Source organism: Oryctolagus cuniculus, chromosome 8, assembly GCF_051225735.1.
Source record: "Oryctolagus cuniculus isolate XC-2025 breed Fujian yellow rabbit chromosome 8, ASM5122573v1, whole genome shotgun sequence".
Classification (NCBI taxonomy): domain Eukaryota; kingdom Metazoa; phylum Chordata; class Mammalia; order Lagomorpha; family Leporidae; genus Oryctolagus; species Oryctolagus cuniculus.
The window spans coordinates 49,468,712-49,492,443 of record NC_142874.1 but is presented as its reverse complement, the minus strand read 5'-3'; the positions used below and the strand labels follow the sequence as shown (position 1 = coordinate 49,492,443).

Here is a 23,732-nt window from a genome sequence, read left to right as displayed (position 1 = left end):
AGAAATAATGTAGATGAAAGTCAAAATAAAAATGAATAGATGATTAATAAAATCAGCTAGTTCTTTAAGTTATTTTAAAAGAACAGTTAAATCAATAGACTTTGATAAATGATCAAAGAATTAAATATCCAACATTAAGATTGGGGGGGGAGTGGGAAACTAAATAAGTTTATATCAAATTTTAAAATTGCAATAGATGATTGACTAGAAAAAACTGAGTAACCAGAGTTGACTCAAAGTAGAACTGGAACCCCTGAAGAGAAAAATTGTCATAAAAGAAATTAAGAAAAAATAAAACCCTACAAAGGGCAAATGCCCAGACAATCTTATGGGTGCATTGTACTAAATCTACAAAAAATAGATAATGCTTGTATTTATGTTGTTAACATAGAAAAAGATGGAAAGTTTTCAGTTCATTCCACAAGTACAACACCAAATCATAACTAGATAAACAGAAAAAAGGAAAACTATTAAAAAAAAAAACCTCAAAAGTAGAGGCAAAAATCTCTCCCCAATATATTGGAACATTTAACCGAATACTACATTAAGAGAATTCCATCATGAATGACTAGTGGTTTTCAGAGAAATTTAGGTTAGGTTAACACTGGTCTTTTAATATAATTCACTATACTAAGAACTTGAAAGAAAAATGTATCTCAGTGCATATTAAAAGGTACTTTCTAAAATTTAAGAATTATTTTCTTGTGCAATTTAACAGAAGATACCACCAAAAGCCTATGTGATCTTTTTTTAAGAGGAAAGGTTTGTTGTCAGGTGGGGAAGCCCGATGGGCCAGGGGAGAGGCATTTGGGGAGTGAACCAATGGCTGGAAGCTCTTTGTCTGCCTGCTGTGGGTCTGTCTGTTTCTAAATAAATGCTGTAGATGTTGGCAGTCTCAGTGAGGTTGAGTGGTTTGCTGGACTGCTGTTTTGTCTGCTGCCACTGGGGTAGCTTCCAGGTTACTGCGATCTCATTTTCCCTAATACTGCAAGGCTGAGGGCTTTTTCTAGGGTCCCAGCAAAACTTGTGTTTTTCCCAAGGAACCTGGAAATGCTAAGTTAAAGGTTTTTTTGTTTGTTTGTTTGTTTGTCCACTCTGCTTGTTAAAAACAGAGAGAGAGACAAAGAGAAAGGTCTTCCTTTGCCGTTGGTTCACCCTCCAATGGCCGCCACGGCTGGCGCGCTGCGGCCGGCACACTGCGCTGATCCGATGGCAGGAGCCAGGATCCAGGTGCTTTTCCTGGTCTCCCATGGGGTGCAGGGCCCAAGCACCTGGGCCATCCTCCACTGTACTCCCTGGCCACAGCAGAGAGCTGGCCTGGAAGAGGGGCAACCGGGACAGAATCCGGCGCCCCAACCGGGACTAGAACCCAGGTGCCGGCGCCGCTAGGCGGAGGATTAGCCTAGTGAGCCGCGGTGCTGGCCTAAGTTAAAGTTTTTACGTATGTGATTTAAGTTAAGGATTCTACGAGTGGGTTAACCAGGGTTTCCCTTGTAAGCCCTGTATACGATCACATGTATGTTCGTAATCCAGAGACAAAGGGGGATTTATACACAAAGAAAATGAAAATTTGTGACCATGAAGGCAGAGATGAAAGTGATGTAACCCTCAGCACTGACAGATGCTACCAGAAGCTGGAAGAGGCAAGGATGTCGCGAGCGCCACTTTTCATGCAGCCCAACAAGGCTGATGCGACGTGTCAGAGCACGGGAAAGAATCGCACAGAATCGTGATGGTTTTGTTTGTTTGGTTTTTTTTTTTTTTTTTTGACAGGCAGAGTGGACAGTGAGAGAGAGAGAGAAAGGTCTTCCTTTGCCGTTGGTTCACCCTCCAATGGCCGCCGCTGCAGCCGGCGCACCGCGCTGATCCGATGGCAGGAGCCAGGAGCCAGGTGCTTTTCCTGGTCTCCCATGGGGTGCAGGGCCCAAGCACCTGGGTCATCCTCCACTGCACTCCCTGGCCATAGCAGAGAGCTGGCCTGGAAGAGGGACAACCGGGACAGAATCCGGCGCCCCGACCGGGACTAGAACCCGGTGTGCCGGTGCCACAAGGTGGAGGATTAGCCTATTGAGCCACGGCACCGGCCCAATGGTCTTTTCAAGATAATTTATTCAATGATCCATACCATTCAGTATATTCAAGGCACACATCTAAATGTCAATATCACTCAATATGTCATTAGTCCACAGGTTATAACACGTCTAGGAGTAAGGCAGTTTCTAGAAATATCCAGCAGTGATAAGTATAACACATACAAAGCATAAAAGCATAACCAGTCTAAACACTCATGGCTAAGAGTGTAATATGAGTGCTGTGTTCTCAAGGTTCATATCGCAATCACGAAAAGTCAAAGTCCTAAGTCTCTGTTACCACTCGGATCTCAAAACAGTCACTCACAGGCAGGAGTTGTGGGATGATTGGCACTCTGGGCAGAAGGCTCGGAGTTCCCAGACGTACAGCAAGGTGATAGGTTGGAGAGGTCACCTGATGAGCGGTCCAGTCTGGCTCCAATGTCAGCTCTGGCGGCAGCTGGGATGTGCAGGCGAGGTGGGCTCCGGCAGAGTGGCAATCAGAGCTTCAGTCAGTGGAGACTCGGGCAGAGTTCCACGTGCACTGAGCCATGGTCCCCGGGGATGATGAGCAGTTGTGAGGCTGGCCTCTTCATCCCCTCTCTGGGGGAGGTGGGCGGTGAAGGTGCCCTGGGGTGTCACCAATCACAAGCTCATCTTTTGGGGTGTCACCAACCAGATATTGGTGTCTGGGTGTGACCAATGGTGTATTAGGGGTCTTCTGGGTGTGACCAATTGTGGTGCAGTAGTGTGGGTGACATAATGCAGTAGCCAGCTGGTTGGCTTATGATGTAAGGTTCCCTAGTCCTTATCAGGTCTCACCACCTGTGTCTGTTTTGACAGATGGTCTCGGCAGTTCCTGGTGCTTAGTGGCCTTAGCTCAAGTAACTCCATTTTGGTTTTGCTTTTTCTTTCTGGGTTAGCCTGCTCTGTAACTCTTCTGGGACTCCTGTGGGATTCCTCACAAAGAAAGATTATTCCCTGGATACTGGATGGAACACAGAACTCCCTACACTTCAGCTTGAGACAGTAAAAGTGATTTTGGACTTCCATCCTACAAATAGTGACAGAATACATTTCTTTTTTAAACCAGTGCTTGTGATCATTTCTGACAGTCACAATAGGTATCCAGATTCTCTAGCTGCCTGAATCCTGGATGTGACTGAAGTTCCATGAAGCAGATGAGCGCAATCTCTAGTGGCAGAAGTCAAAAGACTGATCAGAGCTAGGAAACTTGACACAAGTGCTACTAGGGCCAACAATAGACTGGCCAGGTAGCTTCCCGATCCAGATCTAAGGATTAATCCCCAGTGTTTCTTTCCTTAACAGCATCATTGTTGGAAAATGAACTGTATGGTGTACCTTTAAAAGCCATTTATTAAGTATAGAGTTTTTATTTTAATTTAACTTAATTGCTTTTCTAATGGTTCTGATCACTAATGCCTCAATAAATTCCTTAAGATTTTTAAGTACAGCACATATAATTACATACAGCATATAATACTTGATAATGATAAATGATTGTTTCTGGTTTTTGTATTATAGTAAATTTTTTATAATGGTAAAGTATAACAGTGAGCTATGTTCTACTGACAGCAGTCTCATGAGTTTCATGATTCTAGTATCCCTTCATTACATCAAAATCTAGTTTCTGTAAGTACACTCTATCATGTTTCCCACTATGAGGAAGCCAGTTAACACGTTTTTCAGAATGTGTCTGTTTATTGATGCAAGGCTATCCTTATATCTACATTGCTTGTATTTAAGTTGATAGCATTTTTGGTGCAAATGTATCCCAAAATATTCAGTGTTAATAGGGCTAAAGTTTTATAACCACCCTTTATATTCTTCATACTTTCCTGTACTGTTCTTCAATAACACATCTTTAATAACTTTACTACTTTTCAAGGAGATAGAGGGAAATGACCATCAGTAAGCACATGTTTGAATTGATCAGCATAATTTTAGAAAAATAATTATTTTTATTGAGGAGAGACAGAAAGAGGAATCTCTCATCTGCTGGTTTACTCCCCAGGTGCCCACAACAGCCATAGTTGGTCAAAGCCAAAGTCAGAATCTAGGAACTCCTATGTGAGTGGCAAGGACTTAAGTACTTGAGCCATCCTCTGCTGCCTCCAAGGGTGCGTGTTATCAGGAAGCTGGATTGGAAGCAGAGCTGGGACTCGAACCCAGGCACTCTGATATGGGATGTGGGCATCCCCGTGGCATCTTACCTGAGAGGCCAAATGCTTACCTTGATCAACATAGTTTCATCAATCTGGCTTGACTTATAAGAACTTCAAACTGAGAAAATTTGCATGATTCAAGTTGTGCTCCCCAAAATATGAATCACTGCCTTTCAAACCTGGTGCTGTCCCATGACAAAACAGTCTGCAAACTGTCAAACTGAGCGCGGGGAGAGCCTAAACCAGCCTCCATATGTGACTCAGATTATAAGCAACAGATTATAAGCTAACTTAAATACCTTACCCTAGCAACTGAGTCAGCAGATCGGGCTTTAGCCAATCACGGGCAACATATTGATCAGGACATGACCATGGAAAGTAAATGCCACTTGCAGCCAATCTAGGTTGCTTCTGTATGTCACTCCCTTTTCCTTGGGTAGAAATAAAACCTGGAAATGTATGTGGTGGGGTGGGGCATCTGAAACCATCTTTGGTGTGGATTGGTGTCTAGTTCTAGAACCATTTTATCACTCAAGTACACTTTGTTAAATGGAACTGGTCTCAGTTTTCCTTTTAACAAGACCGAAAAGTATATTGATGGGCGAACAAATAAAATGTATTTTTGTACAATGCAAAATTATCCAGACTTTAAAAGCAAGGAAATTGTGACATGTAGTCCAACATGAATGAATCGTGAAGTTGTTATGTTAAGTGAAATATATGCCCATCACAAAAGAACACTTTGATTCCATTCTTATGAGATACTTTAAGTAGTCAAATTCATAAACACAAAAAGTAGGATGCTGGCTGCCAGGGCTCAGGGGAAGGGGAAGTAAGGATTTATTGAATGGAAATGGAGTTTTCAAGATGATAAAGTTCTGGGATGGATGGTGGTGATGGTTGTACAACAATGTGAATGAGCTTAATGTCATTGAACTGTACACTTAAAAATGGTTAATGGTGAACATTTTTATACATATTATCACAATTAAAACATCTGAATATAAAAATATTTGAATCTGCAAATACTTCAAGGTAATGTATTTGTCTGACATTGCATAAACTCTAGTTTTTCATTACTGAATCATAATCACCACTTTCATCCCTATCATTAAACTATCTAGGAAACTGGTGTAGGCTTTGTTCTAGAGATCATTTTTCATTTCCCTTGTATAAGGAGCATAAATACTTTCTGGTAAAAGACACTGTGAGGAGTGTTGAGATAGCCCTTATTTGGCATTCTTGGCTGGACTTAGCTAAACTCAAATCTCCCTGCCTTGACCCATGGCACCCCCTCCCCAGCCCACCACCCTCCACTTCCCACGCCACAAAAGATGGACCAAGATAACCAGGAAAAACCACCCAAGAAAAGAAAAAGAATCAGTTACATATCCAAAAAACCAGGGAACAAGAAAAGCCAAATCTGTTCTAGTTCTCCAGTTTCACCTTAAAGGCAAAGAACTGTAGATGCAGAGAGGAGCTCTTCAAAGCCTGACTTCACAGCCCCTCCACACGGGAGGTTACCAGTGTCTGAATAAAACAACCACTACCAGAAAAGCTCTTTGTTTTCATTCTTTGCAGTCCTTCAGGAAACTCTTGATAATGTGAAATGTTATTACTGCAAATGTTGGCCCAGGCAAGTTTACTCTAGAGTCTGACTATCACTGACTGTTCGCAAAATAAAATCATTTTTAAAGCCTGCAAGGAGAGCCAAGTGCTAACCACAAATCAGAAAACCACCAAGGCGGGCTGGCCTCGCTGCCAGAGTTTAATGTGATCTAATGGGAGGACAACAAGATGTGAGAATTTGATTTTACGATGCTCCATGTAACATTTGGCAATACAGAGGGGTTGGTCCCAACTTCCTGATCCTTAAGCAAACATTTGAAGTAGTGTTTCACTCTCTCATCAGTTTTAATTCTGTCAACCAGTGGGTAGAGAGTCAGCCTGGACTACTCATTTTAAAAGCGCTTTCTGCCATGGGTGGTTAGATATTTGTTTAATATCAATTCGTGTAAGATGAAGAGATGGGCAGATGGGGCAGGGGCCAGGAAAATAGGATGAAGCTATTCGGTGGCAGTGTATCAACTGGACTGCAGCTCCAGTCCTCAGCATCTGTGACTTAGTCCAGGGTGGGTGAATGGGCATGGAGTAAGGCTAACTTAAGCAACATTCTTTCACAAGCCAAAACTAACCCCAATGAGAGAGTCAAATCTGGGTTGGGTCAGGCTGCCCAGTCTTTTACCAAATGGGACTAGAACTCCAGTGGCGCTCCATTTCCTATCACTCATTGGAAAAGAACAAAAAAGAAGAAAGAAAATGGCAGCAACATGGAAACCTATTGCCCAGGGCAAATGAACACCTGAGGAGTGTATGGAATCAAGACTGTCAGGAAGTCCCCTACAAGGACACCCAGGAAATGGAAAATCGATGAAAGTCGTGTTTCTTGCCACTTCTATTTCTGTTGCTAGTACAATGGAATGAGAAATCGGACTCCTTTTCCTCTTACAGAATAATGCATTCCTACCAATGCCAAACTCTTACACTGTCATTTTATAGCAATTACGAAGTTGATCCAATAAAGAAATGGAAAACCCACAGAATCAAGTTTCTTAAAGCAGTAATTTGCTAAGTGAAGTGTAACATATCCCACGGTCCAGGAAGAAATTACTGGAGCTTCTATTTCTATTGACATTGTAGTGAAGTCTGCTTTCTTTTTTAGTGTCTAGCTAAGAGCTAAAATAAAAACAAGGCCAGGTAGCCTCCATCAGTGCAGAGAGAGACTGTGAAACTTTCTGGAGGAAGGCTGAGAGCGCAGCAGTGATCAGGATGAGGTAACGACCACAGCAGTGCACAAGGCAGGGCTACAGTAGCAAATAGACCAAACACGTAATGGCTCAACAGGGTAGAGTGTGAATGCTTGCTAAGGGACCCATCTTCGTGATCGGATCAGCAGGATTTCCTAGTCACTCAGGTGAATGAGGCCCTGCCAATTAAATGGAACCAGAAGTAAGGGGCATGGAGAATCACTCCTAGCAAGTGTTTATTTTTAGGGGGTGGGGAGGGCAGGGCACAGACTGAAAGTGGCACACATCATTGAAACTCGCCTTTCATTAGAAGGAATCAGCCTCATCGTCACCCAAACCACAGTGGAAGCCAGGAAATGTAGCCTGGTTATGGGCTCAAGAAGAAGAAAATAGGTCGTGATGTGTAACCAGCAGTGGCTGCCACAGGGGCCCTCATCCATTCAGTGGGTTGCCATGCCTCACAGCTTACATGTTGCCCCTGTATACATTTAACCATCTTAGTGATCTGAGTGAAGCTTAACCTCAAAGTGAGCAGTTGATTTAAAAATATTCCTAAGAAGTCACCGATTGAAGATAATTGTAATAATTCAAGCCAGCCACAAGAAAAAAAGCTAAAGCTTCATATTTTTACCTGTCAGCCATTGTATAAAGATGAAATAATAAATGATGAGGTTTCTTCTGGAAAGAAATCAAATTAAGATATTTCCCAAAATTTAAGTTTATTTGAAGTGCAGATTTGTATCTACTTCTAGAATAGTGATACATATCACAATTAGCAAAACATTTCAGTAGTTATAAACAGGAAGACAAGTTTCTAGAATTTTAAAGGTTTATCTTACTTATTTGAAAGGCAGAGCAACAAAGAGGGAGAGACAGACAGAAAATCTTTAACCCATTGTTCACTCCCCCAAATGACCAAGCTGAAGCTGGGTCAAGCCCAAGCCAGGAGCCAGGAAATCAATCCTAGTTTCCTGTAAGTACTTGGGTCATCTGCTGCTGCCTTCCCAGGCGTGTTATCAGAGAGCTAGCTCAGAATCGCAGTAGCTGGGACTTGAACAAGCACTCTGATATGGGATGCCGATGTTGTAAGTGGCCATTTAACCCACTGAGCCACAACACTGGCCCCAAGTTTCTATAATATTATGAGCAGTATAAAGTCATTCTATAGCCAATCTGTTATTTTGAAAAACCTTATTCACCTGATCATAGATGGGTAGTAGCCTCTTTGGGTATTTGTATGTGTTTTTTGTATTTTATTGTCAATCAGGTTCTCCTTTATTCTCCCCCTCATATTAAAAATTGCAAAGAAATGTATATAAAACAATATGGCAACAAATAAAAGTATATTCCTCTGCTTACATAGAAAAAAATGCTAGTTCTAGGAAATAATGAAATATAGCATTAGGGATTGACATATTTACATACTTGCTAAATCCTGTTTCAATAGTTGAAAATGATGCATGTGCAAATGTACATGCAACACTATATATATACTGAAGAACATATATTCTCAAAAGCCATTCACTAATATTCATTGAATTTCTACTCCTTACCTTAATAGTTTCTGTAGACAGTGTCCATCTATGGGGAAAACAATGTGGCATATACATAGAACAGAATATGATTCAGCCTTAAAAAGGAAGGGAATTTTGACATATGTACAATATGGCTGAACTTCTCGGACATTATGTTAGGTAAAATAAGCCAATAAGAAAAAGACAAATACCAGGATTCCACTTATGTGAGTTCCTAGAGTGGTCCGGTGCATAGAGACAAAGCTAAAAGGGTGGTTTCCAGAGGCAGAGGGTAAGGGGAAACAGGGAGTTGTTCGAGGGATGTAGTTTCAGTTCTGCAAGATGAGAAGAATTCTGAAGGTTGATTGTACAATGTGAATGTAGTTAACACTAAGATGTACATTTAAATATTAATATAATTGTGCCATAGGTGTTGTGTTAAAAACTTTTAAATATAGAGGAATCTCTATTTTACAGTGACATGTACAGCAACCATGAAAATATCACTAAGAATTTGCTAGGTTTTATTTTTTGCTTTTGTTTTTAGAGATAGACAAAGGGTTCCCATCTGCTGCTTCACTCTCCAAATGCCTACAATGGCCAGGGCTAGGCCAGGCCAAAGCTGGGAGCCAGGAACTCGGTTCAGGTCTACCTCGTGGGTGGCAGGGAACCTACTGCTTGAGCCATCACCTAATACTTCCCAGGATCTGCGTGATCAGGAGGCTGAAATTGGGAGACAAACCAGTATTCAAACCTGTGTACTCTGATCTGGGACGTGTCTTAACTGCTAGGCCAAGTGTCTACCTTGGGTTTATTTATCTTTAAAATTGTTATTTTATTTGAAAAACAGAAATATGCAGAAAGATCTTCCATTTACAGTTTTACTCCTCAAATGGCGCAAGTGTTGGGGCTGGGTCGGGCTGAAGCTAGGAGCCAGGAACTCCATCAAGATCCCCCACCTGGGTGACAGTATGAACTCAAGGACTTGAGCCGTCCTCTGCTGCTTCCCAGGCACATTAGCTGGGAGCCGGATGGAAAGCAGAGTAGCCAGGACTCAAACTGGAACTGTGATATGGGATGCAGGTTACCCAAGAAGTGGCTTAATCCACTGTTGTTAGGTCTGGAATAGCTCGGGGTTCTAGTCTCTCATACTCTCAGAAAGGAGAGACAGAAAAAGGCGACAGAGACTGACCTCAACAGAGACAGGCTGCTTTATTGGAAGCAAAGAGGTTGGCAACAGTCTATTCTTGTGAAGAGATTGTGCGCCAGGTATGATTGGGACTCAGGTTTTATCCGGTTAGGAGGGAGTTTGGGGGAGCAGGGTGTAGAAGGCATCTGGTAGGAGAGTAGGGGGCTCTTTGAAGTCTCCAGGAACTTCCCCTTTATCTGTTTACAGCTGCCCTGTGCAGTTTGTTTTTCCATTTGCATTGGGAGGAGTTGAGAAGGGCCTGGTTAGGCACCAAAGGTCTCGACAAAAGAAACAGGGAGGGGGGAGAAAGGAGGGAAAAGGTAAAACAAGTTTTCTAACTGTACCACAACATCTACCCTAAATAACTGCCCTTTGAAAGAAATTCAAATGATGGTGAGAACATTTGGAAAATATATTTAAAATTATTTCCATCACGGTGTGTGGTATTACAAATAATCTTATGAACGGAGTCCCACACTTAAGCCTACAAGTTCCAGTTATCACATTTGCACAATGAAGAATAATAACTGATTCACAGGGTGGTTGTGATGTCTCAATGAACATTTAGGGTCCTGGGATACTGCCAGCAGGAAGCCCATCACATGACAGCACAGTCATCTAGGATACTGACACATTGGAAAAAGTATAGCATAAGGTATCAAAGCCAACAATAGAGGCATGTGGCAGGTAGTATGGCCACACAGAGAAGGAAATTCACATGTCCTGAGGAATTCTGGGTATTTTTCAAGGAAATTATCGTGAACAAGTGTGAAAAGGAACTCAGCAGGCAGAAAGAGCCTTTAAGTTCAGCAAATAGGGCAACACGGAAAAGTACAACTGCCTGGTTTTTTAAGGATGAGAATATGTCTCTTACTCTAAAGCTATGTCAGATGTTAAGGTCTGGAAACTAAAATTGAAGAATCTGAAGTCAAGATGTGTAGGGTATATATTCTATGCTAGGGAATTTGCAATTTTAAAACCATAAGGATTTGCTATGAAGAGTTTTTGAATAAGGAAAAAAAACAGTGAGAATTGTGTTTTAGAAGTTTTGGAGGCAGAAAACCAGAATGGCTTGCTTGAAGATAATACCAGTAGTCCAGGCAGGAAATGGTGGAGATCTGAACATTCAATGGCCATCGGAATATAAAGGAGAGTGGTTAGAAAGTAAAGCCATCAGGACCTACCAGCTGATTAGGAATAGAGAGAGATGAGAAAACCATCAGGAATGACATTGACTGTACAAATGGCAATGGTGAGAAGAAAATACTAAAGGAGCACATTTAAGAGAAGATTCTGGACATGTCCAACTATAGATAGATGCAGCAGGCCTGGATTTCCAAAACCAGTAAAGGTTGAAGACTTGGAATTTATTGACTACAACTCTGAAGAATTTGAGGAGTCTGCTTGAAGGAAATGCTGCATATAAGAGAAAATTGACAGTTATACATAGGTTCTAACCATGAAAATATTGAGGACATGCATGCCTTGGGCATAGGGCACTTAAAGAATTACCTCTCCTCAGTACCAGGAGAAGTAGTATCGTCCTTGCCACCCAAGTCCTGTGAGCTGAAGCTGTGGTTGAAGTCGGTGCTCCTCCACTTGAACTTCAAATGCAGATGAGTCTCCATTCTATGCCATCTACATCCTGCATTGGCTTCTTGCAGGACAGTGCTACACAGACTGATGCTACTTGAAGCAACACTCCCTGAGAGCAGGAAGGATAGCAGTGAAGAGGTCAAGAGTTATCCTCAAAAACTATACAAGGAAGATCTGCCATCTCCACTGGCTAGGGAGATACATGGAATTTTTTAAAGCCCAGGGGAGTGGATGAGGCCAACCAGAAGGCAAGGGGCAAAGCAGAAGTCACAAATGGCAGCCTGTTTTTGGTTGGATCATAAAATAAGTTTTCTTTGGCCAGTACAACGTTTTGAAAAATTATTTTATCTGTCAACATTTAAAAATTGGGAGATTCCACTGGCAAAAAATCAAATTGAGGTTTCTCTTGAAAAATTAGAGATTGCAACACTTGGCTCATGTTGACACTCAATGATAATTGGAGCTGAGAAGCTGAGGCTGGCTTAAGAATGACCATGTACCCTTCGGTTTGTCCCCACTCTCATTGTCTATCCTAATTTGTTTTATCTGCCTGCTCCTTGTAAGCACCTACCTTTGAGACCCTCTGGGTAGAATCAGAAGAGAAGTCTAAGAAGAGAAAGTATAACAGCCAGCATCTCTTCTCCACCAAAAATAAGCTCTTCGAGATCAGAACCCAGGCTTTTTTTTTTTTTTTTCATCTTTTCATTCCCACAGTACTGTGCCCTGAGCTCTGCACATAATAGGTATCCACTAAGCATTTTCTGAGGGTTTTTTTGTTTGACTTGCTTTGGTTTGGAATAAGTCAGGGTTTGTATATAACAACTTCTTAAAATCTGAATTTGATCCAAATTTACCCAAAGGCACATTCTCAGTTCGTTCTCCCCTTCCCTGTCATTACCCTAAACATCTGCTCTGATTGGAGTCATGAAACAGTAACAGCCTATTGCACATCAAATTCACTTAAAATTGGAGGGAACTATGGAAGCTTTATTACCTCCTGCGAGTGAAAAATGTTTGCACATCCAGAGTCAAGTAATGTGGTGAGTTCTGTGTCATACAAGGAATATAATGAAACCTCAAACACACGAAGAGAAATTTCCTTTCCAGCTGATTGGGCTCCTCTTTAATATTCCCTACCATTCTCCACTTAGAGGACTGGAGATCATACATCTTGGTGATTAGTACAGTGAGAAATTTCCATTCTCAAAGAAGAAAAAATTCACCCTTGTAATTTGAATGTATCAGAATATGACAAAGTTTCACTGGCTTTTGACAATAAGTTCTTGTAGTGATTTGGAAATATAGAAACATTTTATTAAGATCATAGAAATATCAGAGTCACGTAGCCACATAACCTCAATTCCAGGGTGTTGGCATATTTTAACCTTTTCACCTTTTTCCTGATGACTGAAGAAAGCAAGAAATGAAGCTCATTACAAATAAGTTAAGATACTATTTGGGTTTGAGTTTTGGCTCTGCTCACAATTCTGGCTTCCTGCTAATATGCACCCAGGGAGGCAGTGATGATGGCTCAAGTCCCTGGGTCCCTGCCACCCATGTGAAAGACCTGGATTGAACTCTTGACTCCTGGCTTGGCCCAATCTCGACTATTGTGAGCACTTGGGGAATGAACCAAAATGGGAGCTCGCTCTTGCTTGCTCTCGCACTTTCTCCCCATTGCAAATAAAATTTAAAATTTTTAACAGGAAAATTTAAAAAAGGATGGTCTAAGGTTTCCTGAAATTTTCAATAACTTCTCTGAACCAAAGGTGTCACAAATTTTACGTCGTCATATTAGCTTACTTATCACACAAAGGTCTGGCTGGCTGGCTGCTGGCCCTTCACCTTTCCAAATGGGGCTGAGAAAGTAAATAAATTGATTAAATTCCAACAGAGACTTTAAGAAATCCTCTTTAATGATTAAGGAGACCATACATTTGAGATTCAAGTCAATTTCCCCAAAATTTCAAATTTCATCAATGAAAGAATCAGAAATGTTAACCTTACCAAAGAAATGAGAGTTTTGAAATATCTTTTTCGAAAGAGAGGAAAAAGAGAACAAATTTTAATGAGCTTCCCTGTTCACCTTGATTAAATCAGAACTTTAGAGAAAATAACCTAACAGAACTTCAGAAATGTGAAGTTCAAGTTCAACTAATGAAGGAACAAAGACTTTAATTTTAGCTGAATGGTCCTCCCATTTCTGTGTCAGTTTTGCACTCTATTAGATCCTTGGGAACAAAAGACTCAGACCCTCCCACTGGGAATCTTAAGCTGGAGTCCTGGGCACTATTGTTGATTTTATCCTAAAGGGCTTGGGAACACATTTTATAAACATGAAAATAAAAGGCAAATAAGTGTGAGAAACATCCAGTGAAGGTTGATGGAAATAGTTCACATGCTGTCAAAGCCCCAATGGATTTCTTTTAAAGTGCTGTAGGTACATGCATTGCTGGTGAGTGTGTTTAGTCAGATAGAGGTCTGAAAGTGATATGAATTTGTCCCATTTCCTACATGTGAAAATAATCACACTTTCTCATGGAAGAATCTCCCAATGAGTTGCCAACCACCAGGCTCATCCTCTCATACAACCAAATACCTTATTTTCTGCCTGGATTCAAGGATGCTTTCTTTGGACAAATAAACATTGGCTTTATATATGGAAACTCTTCTTCCTTGGATTACCCAGGGCTAGTGAAACACTGGAATTCCATGGCACCTGCAAAGCATTTCTCTTCTTCAGACTGAATTTAGCACAGCTAAGTCTGGAATCAGAACCAGAAAGCTAGCAACCTACCTGCCAAATGAAAGCCATTTCAGGATGCCTTCAACGTTTTCCTTTTCAACAACAACAACAACAAAATGAAATAATGAACTACATGACAATACCACAATGGATTTTGCACATGCTAAAAACTTTAAAAGAGGACATTATTTCTTGGCCTTCCAATATGTGTGAAGCACATTTTGTCCTGGAACAAACAACTTGAAAGTGTATTATGTTCACAAACAGCATCTGAATGGAAGAGTTGCTTTTGAGTCTGGGAAAGAAAACTTCATCCATTGACAGAAGGCTGCCAACAATGGATATGAAAAATCCCAAACCTCCTTCGTTGTAGGTCAAGGAATAAAAGTAGTTTGCCACAAATCCTACCCCTCAATCAATAAATGAAAATCTCCAGGATTTAGTACATAGACCTTTCCAACTAACCACATGCATGATAGCCTGAGAAAGCCATGACTTTTCAGCATGGGATCTCTGATATGTAAGAGAAGGTTTTCCTGGGATCTCAGAGCTGTTCCAAAAATGGTGTTTATGACAAACTAAAATTCTACCATGAAATATAAAGTGACTGTAAGCTATCTATTCAGTCAGCAAGTGTTTGGTAGCTATGAATCAGCTGGGAAAGATATAACCAATAAAAATGAATATCTATTTCATTGCCTATTCTGTGCATTTTTATTGAGAGCCTGCTATGTGCTCAGTGATGTGCTAGGAGCTGGCATGTGAGCAAGATGGACATGGTGCTGTCCCTGTGGACAGTGAAAAGGGTCTGACGTTCTACTGAGCTTGCCAAGCTCAGTGACAGTGACAGCTCAGATGGAAAGAGGTTCTGTCCTCACTGGTGTCAGAATCAGAAAACTCCTTAACTCCAATTAGAGCTCAAGGGCGATATATTGATGGGCTTGCAAAAGAAAGCAAATACACTGAAATCATTTTGTTGGTAAAAGAAATTTGTAGTTTTTTTAAAGATTTATTTATTTGAAAGTTATAGAGGAGAGACAGAGGAAGAGTGATCTTCCATCTACTGATTCATTCCCCAGACAGCTGCAGCAACCAGGACCGGGCCAGGCTGAAGCCAGGAGCTTCTTCCAGGTCTCTCCCATGGGTGCAGGGGTCCAAACACCTGGGCCATCTTCCACTGCTTTCTCAGGTCATTAGCAGGGAGGTAGACCAGAAGTGGAGCAGCCAGGACAGGAATGGCCGCCTACACGGGATGCCAACATTAGAGGCAGTGGCTTTATCCATTATGCCACAATTCCAGTCCCAGGGGAATTTGTGTGACTAATTTGTTTTTTGTTTCCATTGTTATCATTGTTCTCCTCTACCTTTCTTGTAGATCAAATTATGGGTGTTTCACAGTTGGGTTCATGTTACCAATCACAGAAGACTAACTCCTACCTAGAGCCTTTGGCACCAGGCTGATCCAAAGATCAACATCATCATTATCAAGGAGTCAGCAAGGCCTATCTCATCATTTCTATGCATTATATCCATAGAATATGTGTTTGTATCACTCAAATGGCACCAGGGTCTTGGGCAGAGTACATTTCTGCGTATGTTGAAAAGCTAGTAGATTATGTATTTTAGAAATCATAGGCTGGCAAAAGCAGCTGGGCTGGGGCTGTATGAAAGTACAATAAACTTCCAATAAAACCTGTGAGTGGCTGCAGGCATTGTGGTGCAGTGGTTAGGCAGCCACTTGGGGTGCCCACATCCCATATCGGAGTGACTGGGTTTGAGTGCCGGCTACTCTGTTTCTGATGCAGCCTCCTCCTAATGCACCCTAGGGGGCAATGGGTGATGGCTCAAATACTTGGGTTCCTGCGACCCACATGGGAGACCTGATGGAGTTCCTGGCTCCTGACTTTGGCCTCAGCTAGCCCTGGATGTTGAGGGCATTTGAGGAGTGAACCAACGGATAGAAGATTCTCTGTGTATGTGTGTGTGTGTGTCTCTCTCTGCCTTTCAGAGAAATAAATCTAAAAAAAAAAACTGAGCAAACTCTCATCTGTGAACAGATGGGAGGCATTATGTAATACAGGTCATTGCTACAGCAACCTCTAACCCCCCTGGCTGCTGCTGCTGGGCCAACGTTGAGTACAAAGGGCCCCTGTGAGTTTTCCTTCTCTGTCAGCATTCAGAAAAAATTGTTTAAATCTTTTTTAAATAAGCTTTTAAAATAGACAGCCTTTGACTCACACCCATGCAAATAATGCACAAAATACCCCAAACCTTTGACCCAGGACACAAGGTCTCACTGGTTGCATTTGTTTGTTCTTTGGGAACATTTCCATGAATACACTTTGCTGCTTGCCAGGAGTTTTTTTGTCTCTGACAAGTACTAGATTGGTAATGTTTGAGGTAGGCCCCTCAGTGTAGCTTTGGGGAGTAATTTCAGAAGTGGTCAGTTACACAAAATACAAAACAGAATGAGAGTATTGGAATTTTTAAAAGGTTGTACTCATCAGATTGTGTGAATATTACAAAATTAACATTTAGAAATCCCCATTTTAAAGATTATAAATATAGGGATAGGTATTGTATTAATTTTTCAGAGTTTCAGAGTGGCATTAGGATTTCCTCTGTCCATCTACTGATTAATCCTTAATTGCTATTCTGGAAAGATTGTCTTCCCTGGATGGAAATTATGTTTCTTGATTAAATCTGTGGGAAGGTGGAGGAGAGAAAAGAGAAGAAAACACTTCTACCAGCATTTGATTGAAGAACTATCACAGAGGGGCTGGTGGTGTGGTACAGCAGGTTAAGTACCATCTGTGATGCTGGCATCCCTGTGAGCATCAGCTCACCAGTTCTAGTCCCTGCTGCTCCACTTCCAGTCCAGCTGTCTGCTAATGTGCCTGGGAAAAGCAGCAGAAGGCGGCTCAAGTGGTCTCTGCCACCAGCATGGAGTTTCGGGCTTCTGGCATCGGCCGGGCCCAGCCCAGGTTATTGCAGCCATCTGGAGAGTCATCTAGCCTATGAAAGATCTCTTTCTCTGTCTTTCCTTCTCTCTCTTCAACTCTGCCTTTCAAATAAATACATAAATCCTTTTTTTTTTTTTTTTTTTGACAGGCAGAGTGGACAGTGAAAGAGAGAGACAGAGAAAGGTCTTCCTTTGCCGTTGGTTCACCCTCCAATGGCCGCCGCGGCCGGCGCGCCATGCTGATCCGATGGCAGGAGCCAGCTGCTTCTCCTGGTCTCCCCTGGGGTGCAGGGCCCAAGCACTTGGGCCATCCTCCACTGCACTCCCGGGCCACAGCAGAGAGCTGGCCTGGAAGAGGGGCAACTGGGACAGAATCCGGTGCCCCGACTGGGACTAGAACCCGGTGTGCCGGCGCCACAGGCAGAGGATTAGCCTATTGAGCCACGGCGCTGGCAATACATAAATCTTAAAAGGTGGGAGAGGAGGAAGAAAAGAGGAGAAAAGAAAAACTATGGAAGAGAACTTAGGCAAGTGTGTCTGAGAGATGGAACACTGCGCAAGCTTCCGAGTCAGTTCCTGCTGGACTCATCCCCTCACTGGTTTGGCTGTGTGATCTAGGATGTGTTCTTTGTTACCTTGATCACTCAATTTCCTCATCTGAAAAACGGAGGCAAACATGGTATCTCCCTCCTAAAATTGTCCCAAAGTTTAAATGAATGATGTAGATGGAAACTCTTCAATTTACAATGGGGTTATGTTTTGATAAATCCACCTCAAGTTGAAAATACGGTGTTGAACATGCATTTAACACACCTAAACTATAGCAACACAGTACCTTGTCAAATCTGTTGCTTCTCCTCATGGCCCTGGCGTTGACTGTAACTGCCAGAGTAATGAGAGAGGACTATACTGCAAGTGACTAGCTTAGGGAAAGGTCATAATTCAGTGTCTACTGAATATGTATCGTATGTGGACAATTGCAAAGCTGAAAAATCATTAAATCATTGAAATAGTGGGGCCATTTTTAGAAGACATTTAGTACTCAAGAAATATAAATATTAAAATATAAATTTATATAAATTTAAATATATAAATATTAAAAATAATTATTTTTTTTGTTGGATTTCAGAACACAATTTAAAAAAAAAGCTTAAGGGACTAGCACCATGGTTCACTTGGTTAATCCTCCACCTGCGGTGCCGGCATCCCATATGGGCGCCATTTCTAGTCCCAGCTGCTCCTCTTCCAGTCCAGCTCTCTGCTGTGGCCCAGGAAGGCAGTGGAGGATGGCCAGGTGTTTGGGCCCCTGCACCTGCATGGGAGACCAGAAAGAAGCTCCTGGCTTCGGATCAGCATAGCTCCGGCTGTAGCAGCCATTTGTGGGGTGAACCAATGGAAGGAAGACCTTTCTCTGTCTCTGTCTCTCTCTCTCTCTCTCTGTCAAATAAACAAAAAAAAGCTTAAAACCCATTACTTTTCAGCTATCAGAATTGTAGGTCCCAGCCATGTGACTGACTCACATGTGCTGTGAGTCAGTTCTTAGTTTCTTTCATTAGAATATGGATCATTTATCACCCATGTACAGTTAGCTCTTAGACTCTCTTAGCCTCCCAATGCCAATGAACCAGTAAAAGAAAACCATCCCCAGAGAAAAGTGTGTTTAGCCTTCCAGTATGGATCGCTAGGTTTCAGATGTGATTACTCCCAGATTAGGGGATGTAGGATTTTGTAGGTGGAAATTAGCACTTGGTGTTTTCATGCATAGAATATCTTATTTAAAATCGTTAATTATACATATAAATTTGTAGAAAAGAATATGATCAACACTGGTATACCCTCTTCACCCAGCTTAAAAAGGTAAAGCATTGTGAGTACTCAGTGCTGCCATGTTGAACAATTGTAGAAGCTTCTGTTCTTCTTTGAGCAGAGAGTGATTCGTCAGCTGAAGGATACCACATGGTTTTCTGTGTGACTCCTGAGACTCAGCTTTGTACACTTGAGCCTGGACACAATTGAATAGCTCCAATAAACATTTCCTTCTATCAGGTGCCACCACTCCGAATTTAGTATTACTCTCAACCTCATTTTTTATTATATATATATATATATATATAATATATTTGCATTTATTTCCTCTATTGTGAGCTTATGTAAACACTTTTTTTTTTTTGAGAGGTAGTTGGAGAGAGTTCCCACCACTTGTTCATTCCCCAGATTTCCACAACAGCCCCAGGCTAGGTACCAAAGCCAGAGCTGGGAACTCAATCCAGGTCTCCCATGTGGGTAGCAGGGACCCAATCACTTGAGCCATCAGTGCTGCCTCCCAGGGGCTGCATCAGCAGGAAGTTGGAGTGAGGATCAAGCCAGGTGTTGAACTCGGGCACTTCAATATAGGACACGAGCATCTTAACCCCTGCGCCAAATGCCCACCTCGACAGCATCATCCTTTATGGTTTCTGCACTTTCCTTCTTATGAACTCAACATTATGCCTGCAAGAAATAGTCTTATTGATGTCAGTAACTCTAGTTCATTTATTTTAACTGCTTAAAAGCATTGCATTTCATTATATAGATAAACCAGTTTATCCATTCTTTTAGATGAAGAGTTTTTTTTGGTTTTGTTTTGTTTTGGTTTGGTTTGGTTTTTTGCCTTCTCTCTTTTTTGGATGACAGCATTGGAAGTCTTCAGTACGTGTTATGTTTTGTATTCAGCATGTTAGCATTATCTATCCTATGCTCCTTCTTGTGTGCTTTCTGCAAATCATTATCTAAAAACCCAAAAATTATACAAATGTTTATCAGTCTCCTTCACAGCAAGAGACCGCATGCAATTTAGATTTGGTCAATCAAATGAAATCATGGAAGTTTTTCATCAGAGAAGTAAGATAGATATTGCACTCCCACTTTTTCTGATGCTGCTATTGCTAAGCCTGCGTAGTCGCAGAATTCTGGATCTTTCTATTCAATGACAGCAGAAGCACCAGTGTCCACTCACTTGTGAGGTTTGAGAAGCAAGGCACAGTAAATCCATTTTGTCATTGTGAGTCATTGCAGATCTACTGTGGATCTAGAACTGGCAAGCAGCAGCAGCAGCAGCAACAGCTTCCTAATTTTGCAACAGTTTTGTGACTGGCAGCCCCCTGCTCAAGGTACAAGCTGGTTTAGTTCTGTATTAGTTTCTCATTATGATAATGAAATACTGGTCACGAGCTACGTATGAAGTATGCAGTTTGGTAAGTTCAAAACCCAGATTGGACAGCCTCTTTGGCTTGGCCTCCGGTGAGTCCAGTCGATGGTGGCGCATCATGCTGTGAGTGAGTTTAGAAGCAAATAGCCACATCTCAAACCAGAGTAGAAAGAAAGGAAAGGTGGGACCCAACTCATGCTTTTATAACAACTCTTGACAACTACAAGGAGTCCTGGGGAGAACAACCTTCTGAAGTCATGTTCCCAGTGAATTATTTTATTTTAATTTTTTTGACAGGCAGAGACAGAGAGAAAGGTCTTCCTTTGCCGTTGGTTCACCCTCCAATGGCCGCCGCGGCCGGTGCCCCGTGCTGATCCGAAGCCAGGAGCCAGGTGCTTCTCCTGGTCTCCCATAGAGTACAGGGCCCAAGCACTTGGGCCATCCTCCATTGCAGTCCCTGGCCACAGCAGAGAGCTGGCCTGGAAGAGGGGCAACCGGGACAGAATCCGGTGCCCCAACCGGGACTAGAACCTGGTGTGCCAGCACTGCAAGGCGGAGGAATAGCCAATTGAGCCGTGGCACTGGCCTCCCCAGTGAATTAAAGCTCCACCTCCTAAAGTTTCCTCCACCCCCACAGAGCCATCCTGGGGTCAACCTTTTAACATCTGGACCCTTGAGGGACACCCAGACTAATAATCAAATCACAGCGTGCTCTGGTCATTCCAAAAGACTGCCCTGGAAGTCATACCTAAAAACTCAACAGAGAACGTAGTTTTTAATCCTCCTAATGATTTAATGCCCTATAATTAGAGACAGATTTATCATGAAGTTGCAGAAGCTTAAGACTTCAGAGACCCTCATTGCATAGGCCCTTGCCTGGTCATGTATTTTTTAAAATGTTCCAAAAGTGAGATACTTTAATTGCTATAAATGAAAGCTATTGTCTCATTGCAATGGAACTTTCCCTCAGTTACACTTTCATTTGTTTCCAGGGTTGATAGGGTGGCCTTAGGCATTTTTGGGGATCCAGTTAAGGAAAAATTGAGTTAGGTATATATTTAGATTGGAATAACAGACACTTTTTTTTTGTTGTTTGGAATCACTCCTAAAGTCCAGTATGTGGAGTCACACAATTTCACAACTTGAGGGGAAATAAATCATCTTGTACCAAAAGAGCAGGTATTGAAGAAGTAACAAAGTTTAAAATTTTTCAAAAATAAAGAAACTAATTTGTGGGAAATGCTTCCAAATCTTGTAGTTCAGAGTAAAAGGAAATTTGACATGGTTTACACAATATGTGCTGTAATTCTTATGTCTTATGTGCTATCCATAATGAATTGTTAAAGTGAAAGAAATTTTCTAAACTATCATCACAATAAAAAATTTCAGTCACCTTGAGAAAAACTAATCCTGTAAAATCATTTCCAAATAAAGAGGAAATCAAAAGGCATATGCAAAAAGTGTAGGGAAAACACTGGGAAAGTGTATCAAGCATTTAATATTTTACACTTTTAGATTTTGAGAACTGTGGTAAACATCAGATCTTTAGAATTTATAATTTGTGATTTATTATGAGCAAATTTGAATTTCACATCTAATTTTGCATTTATAATATATCCTCTTTTTCCCAAAAAGGAAGCCCAAAGAGACCCAAATTTTGTATGAAAACCATACAAAATGCATGCTCCCAAACAACTAAATCCTTCTTTGCTAGTAATAAACCACCTACATGAGGTTAAGTGGATACTGTTGGAAAATGAGGTAATTAATATCAAGTGTGCTTATGCGATAGTTACAAGGAAATGGACCTGGAATTGGTTATCTTACCTGGGTTAGTTTGGTAGTAATGATCATCTCATTAGCAACAGATGACAGCCTCTGCTTGCCCAGAATGAAGGGCCACTCAAAATGCTGCCAGCTGCTGCACAGCCCACTGGAGTGGGAGTAAGAAATATGAAAATAAAATAACAACAAAAACAGTGATTTGGCTAATTCTAATTGCAATGGTGAACTTAAAATAAGAATAAGCTTCACGTTTCAAACTCTTAGTTCAGGCACAGAGGACCAGAGGATTGTTATAATTACCCTGAAATAATTGCTTTCAAACTATGGCACCTGTAAGAAGGGCTTGTTAGAGTACTAACTGTGGTTTCTGATTCAGTAGATTGGAAATGTACATTTTTGGGCTACATTTCAATCAATTTCAAGGTGATGCTAATGCTGTTGGCCCATGGACTACTCTTTGAAAACCATTGCTTTAAGCAAATGCTTTCTCTAGTGCACTTGCAAGGCAATTATAGTTATAGTATAGGTGTTCCATAGTGTGTGTGTGTGTATATATATCATAATTTCTTTATCCAGTGAACAATTGATGGACATCTGGGTTGATTCCATATCTTTTCTAGTGTGAATTGGGCTGCAATGAACGTAGGGGTACAGATCACTCTGTCATATGCTAATTTCATTTTATTTGGGTAAATTCCCAGGAGTGGGATGGCTGGATCATAAAGTAGGTTCATTTTCAGATTTCTAAGGTATCTCCATTCTATCTTCCACAATGACTGTACCAGTTTACATTCCCACTAACAGCGGATGAGGATACCTTTTTTCCCCACATCCTTGACAACATTTCTTGTTTATTGATTTCTATATATGAGCCATTCTAACTGGGGTGAGGTGAAACCTCGTAAAGGTTTTATTTGCATTTCCCTGATGGCTAGTGATCCTGAGCATTTTTTCATGTGTCTGTTGACCATTTGAATTTTTTCCCTTGAAAAATGACTGTTAAAATCCTTTGTCCATTTCTTAACTGGATTGTTTGTGTGGTTGTTGATGAGTTTCTTGAGCTCTTTATAAATTCTGGATATTAGTCCTTTATCAGTTACATAATTTGCAAATAATTTCTCCTGTCAGTTGCCCTTCACTTCACTGAGTGTTTCTCTTGCAGTACAGAAGTGCACAATTTGATATACTCCGATTTGTCAATTTTGGCTTTGATCACCTGTGTTTCTGGGGTCTTTTCCAAGAACTCTTTACCTGTGCCAATGTCTTGCAGGATTTCCACAATGTTCTCTAGTAATTTGGTGATATCAGGTAATTGATTTAGGTCCTTGATTCATTTTGAGTGTATTTTTGTGTAAGGTGTAAGTAGGGGTCTTGTTTCATACTTCCACATGCAGAAATCCAGTTTTCCCAGTACTATTTGTTGAAGAGACTGTCCTTGCTCCAGGGACTGATTTCAGCTACTTTGTCAAAGATTAGTTGGTTGTAGATGCATGGACTGATTTCTGGAATAGTCTGGTTTCTCTTCAGACAGAATAAGTGTTTTGCCTTTTACTAAACATTTCTGGAGTTCCTATTCTGTTCCATAAGCCTACATGTCTATTTTTTGCCAATACCAGGCTGTTTTGGTTTTAACTGCCCTGCAGTATGTCTTGAAATCTGGTATTGTGATGCCTTCAGCTTTGTTTTTGTTG

The 23,732-nt window shown here is 41.3% G+C and overlaps 1 long non-coding RNA gene and 1 pseudogene across 2 annotated transcripts in view; both read left to right on the top strand.

Annotated features, from left to right (window-relative positions):
• LOC149125006 (uncharacterized) overlaps nt 1-23,732 on the top strand; it is a 58,407-nt gene that overhangs the window by 13,590 nt on the left and 21,085 nt on the right. The window lies entirely within an intron of this gene.
• LOC138843610 (U5 spliceosomal RNA) lies at nt 23,549-23,671 on the top strand (annotated as a pseudogene).